This window comes from Eriocheir sinensis, unplaced genomic scaffold (genome assembly GCF_024679095.1).
Source record: "Eriocheir sinensis breed Jianghai 21 unplaced genomic scaffold, ASM2467909v1 Scaffold498, whole genome shotgun sequence".
NCBI classification, from domain to species: Eukaryota; Metazoa; Arthropoda; class Malacostraca; order Decapoda; family Varunidae; genus Eriocheir; species Eriocheir sinensis.
In genome coordinates this window covers 124,511-135,643 of record NW_026111829.1, presented here as the reverse complement: position 1 = coordinate 135,643, position 11,133 = coordinate 124,511, and positions in this window count along the sequence as shown.

Here is an 11,133-nt window from a genome sequence, read left to right as displayed (position 1 = left end):
GGCATCTCCCATCTATCCGACCAAGCTGAAATTTTGTGCAAATCCTCTTGGAGGCTTTGCCTGTCTTCGTCAGTGAGAACCGAGTTGCCAATCTTTGTGTCGTCTGCAAATTTACTAATGCGGTTATTGAGTCCAACATCCACGTCGTTGATGTAAATAATGAAGAGCACTGGGCCAAGGACCGAGCCCTGAGGGACGCCACTAGTGACAGGCGCCCACTCTGAGTTAAATCCGTCAATCACTACTCTTTGTTGTCTGTTGCTCAACCAATTCGCGATCCATTGGTTTACTTGACCGTCAATACCTATTTGCTTTAATTTGTAAAGTAATTTATGATGCGGGACTTTATCAAACGCTTTCTGGAAATCAAGATAGACTACGTCCAGTGATTTGGTTACGTCATAAACAGTGAAGAGGTCGTTATAAAAGGTTAATAGGTTTGATAGGCAGGATCTTTTGTTTCGGAAGCCATGTTGTGAGTCCCCAATCAATGAGTGGCTTTCAAGGTAATTCACAATTTTGTCTCTAATTTTGTCCTCAAGTAGCTTACCTACAACCGAAGTTAGACTAATGGGCCTGTAATTACCTGGTACTTTTTTGTCTCCTTTCCTGAAAATCGGTGTCACGTTAGCCTTTTTCCAATCTGAAGGGACGATGCCTTGTCGCAAGGACATATTGAATACGGTTGTGAGGGAGGAGAGTATTTCGCTCTTTGTTTCTTTCAGCAGAGTTGGATATACTTTGTCAGGTCCAGGACTTTTATTTGTTTTAAGTGAATGGAGAGCTTTAAGGACTTCATCATCATTTCAAAATTAGGCAATGCATGCTCGAGATTTACAATAGTACTGGTGTTGGTGGTAGCGAGAGGAAGACTTAGTATTAAACACCGAGGAAAAGTAATTGTTTAAGAGGTTTGCAATGTGTTGGCTGTCAGTCACTAGTGCACCGTCGCTGTTTGTTAAAGGTCCAATACCACTTTTGATCGCCTTTCTGCTGTTTATGTAACTGAAGAAAGATTTCGGATTATTTTTACAGTTGGCTGCAATATTTTCTTCGTATCTACGCTTTGCCTGACCTACTAGTCTTTTTACTCGTCGCCTGGCATCATTATAAAGTCTAATGTTTTCGGGCGTGCTTTGTTCTTTCTTTAACCTGTAAAACAATTTTCTCTCATTGACTGATTGTTTAATTTCGCTATTAAACCACGGTGGGCTTTTATTAGTGTTAATTCGCTTCTCGCACAAGGGGACGAATGTGTTCTGCTGAGTGAGTAAGTGATTTTTAAGGCTTAGCCAGGCTTCCTCTACGTTGCCGTCATCTGATAGTTGTATTTCTGTTAGTTTTTGTCGGATTTCTACGAAGTTAGCTCTTTTGAAATTGGGCACCTTTACTTTATTTTCAGTCACTGATGATTGAGCTTTAATGTCGACGCGCACTAATTTATGATCGCAAGAACCGAGATGTTCTCCTACCGTGACACTACTGACTAGGTTATCTTGGGTCGTTATAACAAGGTCGAGTATATTATTTTGTCGAGTTGGCTCAGAAACCATTTGGCTTAGATAATTTTCTTCTAGAAATTCGATCATTCTATGTGACTCGCCTTCTGTACCTGACAGTGTCGCCCAGTCGATATGGGAGAGGTTAAAGTCTCCTAATATCAGTGAGTCGCTGTTATTAAGTGACTGCCTTAAGACGCTGTACATTTCAAGGTCGTCATCGAGTGATTGCCCGGGAGGTCTGTAGGTGACAGATATATTTAAGTTGACTTTTGCAATGTTTACTCGCACGCACAAATGTTCAACGTTACTGTTTCCCGGTGTTTTGTCAGTGGGTTGCAAAGAGCTTTGCACATAAAGGGCGACGCCACCGCCTCTACGGTTTACACGATCTTTGTTGAAGAGTCTGTAGCCATCTATGTTGTATTCGGAACTTAAATCAATATTTGTGGTGTCGATAAATGTTTCGGTTATAGCAATTATGTCAAAATTTTCTGTTAAAGCAAGACATCTCAGTTCATCAAATTTGTTTCTTAGGCTACGCGCATTGAAACTAAAGATTTTTAAGTTATCTAGAGGCTTGGTAATAGAGGTGGTGGTACTTGCGGGATCACGGTTACGGGTTTGTTGTGATGCACGGCGTCTATTTACACGGGCGGGGTGGAGGGACGTGGCCGTGACTCGTTTTTTGTTCGGATGACACGCACTGCTTCGTTGAGGAGCCTTCCGAGTCTGGCTGCCCCGATGGGAGAAAGGTGCAATCCGTCCCTGTGAAAGAGCTCATTTTGTCCATAGAAATTGTCCCATGCGTTTAGGAACTCCACGTCAAGCTCCCTACAAAGAGTCTGTAAGCGGTTGTTTAGGCTGAAGGCCTTACTGAAAAAGTCGCTCTCCGCCCAAGTCCGTGGTAGAACTCCTGAAATCAAAATGTTAGGGGATTTAGTCTTATACTGCTGGATGAGCCTACGGTACTTCTCCAGGAGTTCCTCAGACCGGGTCGTGGTGACGTCGTTCGTACCTGTGTGAATAACAAACAGTAAATCATTAGTAGCCTGGGGGGAGATCTCCTCAAGAGCAGTAGTTATATCGTCGATCCCAGCACCAGGATAGCAATAGTTCCGTCTTCGACTAGGAACTCTGCCGCAGAACTCAACGACCTGCTGGCGAATCATGGAGTCACCCACCAGGAAGGTGCTCTCCTGCTCGTCCTCCTCCTCCAGAATGGCAAACCTGTTGAAGCAATGAACAGGATAAATCGCTTGTCTGGCTGGCTTGGCTCCTCCATTCACGACGGTGAAGCCATCATGGTCGGTGCCACTAGCATCCTCCCGTTGCGTGGTGTTGTCCGCTGGTGTCGACGGTACCGCTGAGGGCAAGGGGGCGGTTGGAGAAGGGTTTGGCACCACAGCAACGTTAGCCTGGATGAATTCCTGCAAGGAGGCAACAGTGCGAGAAAGCTCTATTATTTTATTCTGACCTGCTTCCATCTTCTCTTCTTGCTCCTGCAGTCTTGTCTCGAGATGCTGCCTGGTGAGAGAAAGCTCTATTATTTTATTCTGGCCTTCTTTCATCTTCTCTTCCTGCTCCTGCAGTCTTGTCTCGAGATGCTGCCTGGAGAGACACAGTCGACAGACAGCAGAACGCCCTGTAAAAAAGTGAGCTGAGTGCTACCGTTACAAGTACTGCACTTCTTAGGCGCCATCTTAGCTGAAATGAAAGAGATAAAAACAGAGTGAAGGGGATTAGGAAAGGGGGTGAGGTGTGTGAGAGGTAGTTTAGTAATGGAGGAAAAGTGAGAGAGAGGAGGAGTAGGAAGGGATGTGAGGTGAGTAAAGAGTGGGAAAGAGAGGAGTGTTAGATCAAGGAGGGTTAGGAAATAGGTGAGGTGGGAGAGAGGAGGAGTAGGAAGGGATGTGTGGTGAGTAAAGAGGGGGAAAGGGAGGCGGTGAGTGAGGTGTGTGAGATCAAGGAGGGTTAGGAAATAGGTGAGGTGGGAGAGAGGAGGAGTAGGAAGAGATGTGAGGTGAGTAAAGAGGGTGAAAGAGAGGCGGTGAGTGAGGTGTGAGAGATCAAGGAGGGTTAGGAAATAGGTGAGGTGTGAGAGAGGGGGAGTAGGAAGGGCTGATAGGTGAGTAAAGAGGGAAAGGGAGGCGGTGAGTGAGGTGTGAGATCAAGGTGGGTTAGGATATAGGTGAGTTGAGTGAGAGGTTGTTTGGGAAAGGTGGTAAGTGGGAGAGAGGAGGAGTAGGAAGGGATGTGAGGTGAGTGAGGTGTGTGAGAACAAGAAAGGTTAAGAAAGAGGCGAGGTAAGGTGGGTGAAGGGATGGGTAAATAGGATGTGAGGTAAGGTGAGTGAGGGGGGAAGGGCTTAGAAATATGTGGAGGTGAGGGAGGAGGGAGGGCTAATCCTCTAGGGGATGAGGAGGAGCAAAGGGATGTGAGGTGAGCGAGGGTGGGGGGCTTAGGTGAGGTGAGGGAAAGGGGTGGGAAGTGTTAATACTCTATGGGATGTAAAGAGGGTGTAATGAGGAGGAGCAGATTGAATCCTCAGGGAATTCAAAGGGTGGGTTGTCGACACACCCAATTCACGCGTGAGACACTCGGGAACACAAAGTCACACTCGGGACACACGAAACACTCAGAAACCCAAGCACAAGCACGAGTAAACACCCTCAAGTCACTCGCAAAACACCGAAGTACAACAGCACACCAAAACACTTTGAAACCCACGCATACCACAATAAACATCCAAATAACAAGTAAAAGCACTGGAAACACAACACTGAAACGCAGAACACCTGAAAACAGCCAAATCACACGCAAAAACACCGGAAACAAAACAGCACACTCAAAACGCTCTGAAACCCACGCAGTACACTTAGAAGCAGCCAAATCACACGCAAAAACACCGGAAACACAACACACTTGAATCACTCTGAAACCCACGCAGAACACCCGGAAACAGCCAGATCACACGCAAAAACACCGGAAACACAACACACTTGAATCACTCTGAAACCCACGCAGAACACCCTGAAACAGCCAGATCACACTCAAAAACACCGGAAACACAACACACTTGAATCACTCTGAAACCCACGCAGAACACCCGGAAACAGCCAGATCACACTCAAAAACACCGGAAACACAACACACTTGAATCACTCTGAAACCCACGCAGAACACCCGGAAACAGCCAGATCACACGCAAAAAACACCGGAAACACAACACACTAGAAACCCTCTGAAACCCACGCAGAACACCATGAAACAGCCAGATCACACGCAAAAACACCGGAAACACAACACACTTGAATCACTCTGAAACCCACGCAGAACACCCGGAAACAGCCAGATCACACGCAAAAACACCGGAAACACAACACACTTGAATCACTCTGAAACCCACGCAGAACAACCGGAAACAGCCAGATCACACGCAAAAACACCGGAAACACAACACACTTGAATCACTCTGAAACCCACGCAGAACAACCGGAAACAGCCAGATCACACGCAAAAACACCGGAAACACAACACACTTGAATCACTCTGAAACCCACGCAGAACACCCGGAAACAGCCAGATCACACGCAAAGACACCGGAAACACAACACACTTGAATCACTCTGAAACCCACGCAGAACACCCGGAGACAGCCAGATCACACGCAAAAACACCGGAAACACAAATCACAGAGGCAACCACAGGCAGAAACCACAAGCGAACACACACCAAACACGTGTCGGGAAATCACAGGCAACACACAAGGTCCACAAGCGAGAACACACAAACGCCCAAGAGCACGACGAAAACACAGGGCAAGCGATGTTGTGGGGCGCAGCGGGGTGAGGTCACGACCTTCTCTCAGCAGAGGTCGGGTGTGAATGAAGCAGAGAGAGGTAACCAAGGTGGGGATAAAACGTGGCACCGCTGTACTGCTGCTTACTCCCTAGAGGCCTACGTCACAGCCGCACGTTTGAGCTAGCCGGAGTATAACCTCCCTAAATCCTCATTTATATTTCAGTCATTGACGCAGCCCTAAAGCGTGCACAATAATTTTACAAGGAAATCAGCGACGAAACTAAAGCACAGGCATTTTTAAGAAGACATGGACTTTTGGATGAAAAACAAAGTGTTTCACCGTGTCATCGATGTGGCGGAGAGGTGAAGGACGCTCGGAAAAGAAGACGAAATGGCGAATTTATTCCCGTTCTTCGTTGCAGAAACCGTGGATGTCAAACTTTTCGTTCCGTTCGCAGAGGTAATGTATTCATCCACTTCACAGATTTAAATTACAAACTAAATTGCAAGCTCTCTCTTTGTCAAATTTTAGAATTGATCTTTTATTTTATACAAGACCTCTCTTATGATCTGGTTCAAAGATTAACTGGTAGAGGTACCGAAGCAATATGCGACTGGTTCAACATGTGCAGAGAAGTTTGTACAGCGAATGTTTCAGTCCAACATCGTGGTCAAATGGCAGGGACTGAAGAAGAGCCTGTGCAAATTGATGAAGCACGCTTTGTAGGACAGCGAAAGCACAACAGAGTCCGAATGTTGCAAGGAGACCGGGCTCCAAAATCAACAGACGGTGAAGCTGAAGTAGACAGTAACCGTAACCATGGGAGACGTATTGATGGTGTTTGGTTTGAAGAGAGGCTCAGAGTGCCGATATTTTTACGTTCAAAGAAGAGACCGTGAGACACTTCAACCAATTATTCAGAGAGAAGTCGCTGAAGGCTCACTAATCCATTCCGACGACTGGCCAGCTTACTCTAATTTAAACCAAATCAATTTTCGTCATTTTTCCGTAAATCATCAGCAGTATTACGTCGATCCTAACCCTGGGGCACATACACAAGGAACTGAAAGATCCTGGCTTGATGCGAAGACTCGGGTATTGAAAAACATGAGAGGCAGCAATCAAAGAACTTTTCAGTCGCACCTAGACTACTTCTGTTGGCGGATGATGAGAAAAGAAGCTCCTGACATACATTTAGCATTTTTAGCTGATATATGTGATGTTTACCGATATAATATTTTTAATAAAAAAAAATGTTTTTATTATGTTTTACCATGTAGATATCATTACAAAGTAAAATATCAACGGTGTAGATACTTTTCCTTGTAGATAACAAGCCAAAGTACGGTGTAGATATTTTTTCTTATAGATAACAAGCCAAAGTAGCACCCACCCATTTTTTTCAGTCATCCATTTAGTACCTTTTTTTTTTAAAGTAGTGAGAGGAAATTCAAGTTAAAGAAAATGGAATGAGGTTAGTCTGTAGGAGGTGCTTGATACGGGGTCTAAAATTTGCCTTGAAGGGGGGCTGGATTTTTTTTTTACAACAAGGAGACAGATCGAGGGCACACACAAAAAAGTAAACAATAATAAAATAAAAGCCCGCTACTCGCTGCTCATAAAAAGAATCCAAAGAGGTGGCCGAAAGCTAGGTCAATTTCGGGAGGAGAGGTGTCCAGATACCCTTCTCTTGAAAGAGTTCAAGTCGTAGGCAGGAGGAAATACAGAAGAAGGAAGATTGTTCCAGAGTTTACCAGCGTGAGGGATGAAAGCGTGAAGATCCTGGTTAACTCTTGCATAAGGGGTTTGGACAGTATAGGGATGAGCATGAGTAGAAAGTCGCGTGCAGCGGGGCCGCGGGAGGGGGGGTGGCATGCAGTTAGCAAGTTCAGAAGAGCAGTCAGCGTGAAAATATCGATAGAAGATAGAAAGAGAGGCAACATGGCGCATAAATTAAGAGGTAGAAGACTATCAGTAAGAGGAGGAGAGCTGATGAGACGAAGAGACTTAGACTTCACTCTGTCCAAGAGAGCTGTGTGAGTGGAGCCCCCCACACGTGAGATGCATACTCCATATGAGGGCGGACAATGCCCCTGTATATGGATAGCAACTGCGCGGGGAGAAGAAGCGGAGACGATACAAAACCCCAGCCTCGAGGAAGCTGATTTAGTGAGAGACGATATGTGAAGTTTCCAGTTAAGATTTAGAGTTAAGGATAGACCGAGGATGTTTAGTGTTGAAGATGGTTACAGCTGAGTGTTGTCGAAGAATAGGGGATAGGTGTTTGGAAGATTGTGTCGAGTTGATAGGTGGAGAAATTGAGTTTTTGAGGCATTGAAGGACACGAGGATCCTTTTACCCCAATCGGAAATGATAGTAAGATCTGAGGTTAAGCGTTCTGCAGCTACCAGCTTGGAGTCATGTAATTCCTGTTGAGAGGGTCTTCTGTTGAAAGAAGCTGAATAATGCAGAGTGAGTCATCAGCGTATGCGTGGATAGGACAGTTTGTTATGGAAAGAAGATCATTGATGAATAACAGGAAGAGAGTGGGTGATAGGACAGAGCCCTGTGGAACACCACTGTTAATAGGTTTATTAGAAGAACAGTGACCGTCTACCACGGCAGATAGGGCTCGATGTCCGTTGGCCTCGTGGACTAAGTGCTCCCCCCTCATCACCGGTAGAGGAGGCCTACTGGTGATGTTGCCTTCGCCCCTGCCCTGCCCTCTTACCACCTAGGTCAGGGCTACTCTCTCCCCACGTGTTTGCCGTGCGTGGCGTCCCGTATACTCCCCGTGCCCTCTCATCTGGCGGATGAGTCCACCGCGGGGCAGGATGTAGTTCCCCTCGGTGGGCAACACGCTAATTTGGTGGGAGGGCTGGGGTAAGACGGGCGGTTCAGTGTGGCCCCATTGAATCAATCGGCTGGTCATGCGATGGCCTGGGTCAAGTAGTCACTGCCGGGTGGGCGGTCGCAAAGGTCCCGCGGCCGCCGTCAAACACCTGGCAGTGGATGCGTATACTTCCCATTATCCCTGGGGCTGTTGGGTGCGGTCTGGCCCCAACATTCAGCCTCCCTTGTTGGGCTCCGTGGTGGTGGGGTTGTGGGGAGTGAAACACCTCCCCTGTGTATGGGTAAGTTTCCTTTGCCTCGGCCTGCCTCTCTCCCTGACGTCCGCCTGTCCCCGATTACCCCTACACGGTCCTCTCTCGTCGCCACCTTGAAGCCTTTCACGGCTCCTGGTGGTGCCGCTGGAAAGTCCCTACCTCCTAGAGGGGTTGACCAAGATAAGTCCGTGCGACACAAAAGTCCACGTGTGTCTGACAAGGCTGCCTCCCATTCCGGGGGTAACTCTGATGTGCGTCCCTCTACCAAGCTGGACGCACTTCAGATGGTGAATATCGATCCATCGTTTTCCTACCGTGCCTTGCGCTCCTTATTCAAGCCATTTGGCACAGTCCTTCGTATCCGTCTCATTTATGATGGAGACTTCAAGTCAAACAGATGCTATGTGACCTTTTCCTCCAGCGCTGAAGCCCAGTCGGCGTGTGATGCTGTTGCGACTCTGCCTATCGCAGGTGCTGGATTTCAAGCGAAACTTCTTCGCTTCGGACAGTGACATGGACTATGTCCCGAACCTCTTTGAAGACGCTTTGTTAGAGCCAACTCCCAGGGACAGCCAGGTCCCTCCCCCTCGTTGGTTTGTTGCATACTATAGGAATGGGCGTGGCAACTTCATTCATGCTGCTAGGTACCTCGCCAAAGAAATTGGCACGATCCCTGAGGGGAATCTGAAAAAGTATGGGAAGGGAGTGTTAGTCAGGGCTAAAGATATTACTCAAGCTAAAATGGTGCAACATCTACCATGCCCTGCTGACAACATGTTTGAAACGGTCAAAGCACATCATACCTTCAATTATAGTAAAGGCAGTATATATAACCATGACCTCTATGAGCTCTCTGAGGAGGAAATATTAGGGATGTGCCCTTGTTCTGTTCATAAGGTGTCCAAGTTAAAGGGTTCAGCTAACATGATACTTCTCACCTTTTTTTGGTTCTACCCTCCCTGACCGTGTCAATACTGGCCCCCTCCATCTAGATAAAGCAGACTGGCAGCGATTTACGGAACTTAGCTCCTCTCTTCGTCCGTTGGCTGACTTTGGAACTTCCGACGAGGTTGCATCCTATTTCACTGATGCCCTACATTCTGCAGCCCTTCAATCCGTCCCCAGGACGTCTGGCCAGTTCCCTAAACGTCCTGTTCCCTGGTGGAACGCCGCTTGCACAACTGCTGTGCAAGAGAAGCGTGCTGCATTCTCTCGACTTCGTCGTCACCGTGGGGACCCCCAGTGTTTGGATGCTTTTCGGGGAGCGCGTGCTCGAGCACGACGTACTTTCAAGGAGGCTCGACGAATTTCTTGGAAGGCTTATCTTTCTTCCATCACTACCAGAACTACACTCACAGAAGTCTTTAATAGAGTTCGTAAGATCTCTGGGAAGTTTTCCCCCCCTCCCCCCCCAGTGCTATCGCATGCAGGGGAGACGGTGGCGGACCCTAAGATTGTTGCTGACCTAATCGCCAAGCACTTTGCCAGTGCCTCTAGGAAAGATCCTACTGCACCAGGGGCTCGTCATCGCCGGGATTTGGAATCACTCGGCGTTAACTTCGCTTCCACAGGAGGGGAATCTTATAATATCCCATTTTCTCTTTCCGAGCTGAAGACGGCTTTATCCCAGTGTCATCATTCCTCGCCAGGTCCAGACGACATCCCTTATGCTTTCTTACGCCACATGTCTGACTGTGGTTTTACATTTTTATTGGATCTTTACAATTTCATTTGGCGTACCGGTGATTTTCCATCTCTGTGGAGTGTGGCTGTAATTCTCCCCATTCTGAAGCCTGGGAAAGATCATCTCCAAGCAACTAACTATCGTCCTATTTCTTTAACATCCTGCATTTGTAAAGTGATGGAGAAGATGGTGAATGTCAGGCTTATGTGGTACTTGGAGAGCCGGAATTTATTGACCCCGGTGCAATATGGTTTCCGAAAGGTGCGCTCCACCTCGGATGTTCTTGTATCCTTGGAATCCTCAGTTTGTGAGGCGTTTGCCAATAATCACCACCAGGTGACCGTGTTTTTTGATCTGGAGAAGGCCTATGACGCCGCTTGGTGTCATGGAATTTTACTTAACCTGTTTGAGTTTGGTCTTCGTGGCCGTCTCCCTGTTTTTATTCAGGAGTTTTTATCTCGTCGTCTTTTACGGGTTAGAGTAGGGAGTACTCTTTCCGAGGTTTGTCCACTTGAGGATGGAGTACCACAGGGAAGATGTATCAGTGTTACGCTATTTGCTGTGGCTATTAATGGAGTCGTTGGTGTCCTGCCTGATGGAGTTCATAGCTCCTTATATGTAGACGATTTATCCATTTCGTTCTCTGCGGCAAGGATGTCGCTGATTGAACAAAAACTGCAATTGATAATTAATAGAGTCGCCAATTGGGCAAATACGCGCGGCTTTCGATTTTCGTCCTCAAAGACAGTAGCTATGTATTCTGTCGTCTTCGAGACGCTCATCCGGACCCTGACTTATATCTTGGTAATAGGCGACTGTCCTGTGTAGAGACGACTCGTTACCTCGGTTTTATTTGATAGCCGCCTAACCTGGGTGCCTCATTTACGTTACGTTAAGGCGGCTTGTCAGAAAGCCCTAAGATTACTCAATGCTAGCAAAGCTATGGTATTAACGTGCAATGGTCATCATACCAAAATATGTAGTAATTAATTATACATGTCAACCTACTTATTTTCATGAGATCATGGTATGACCACT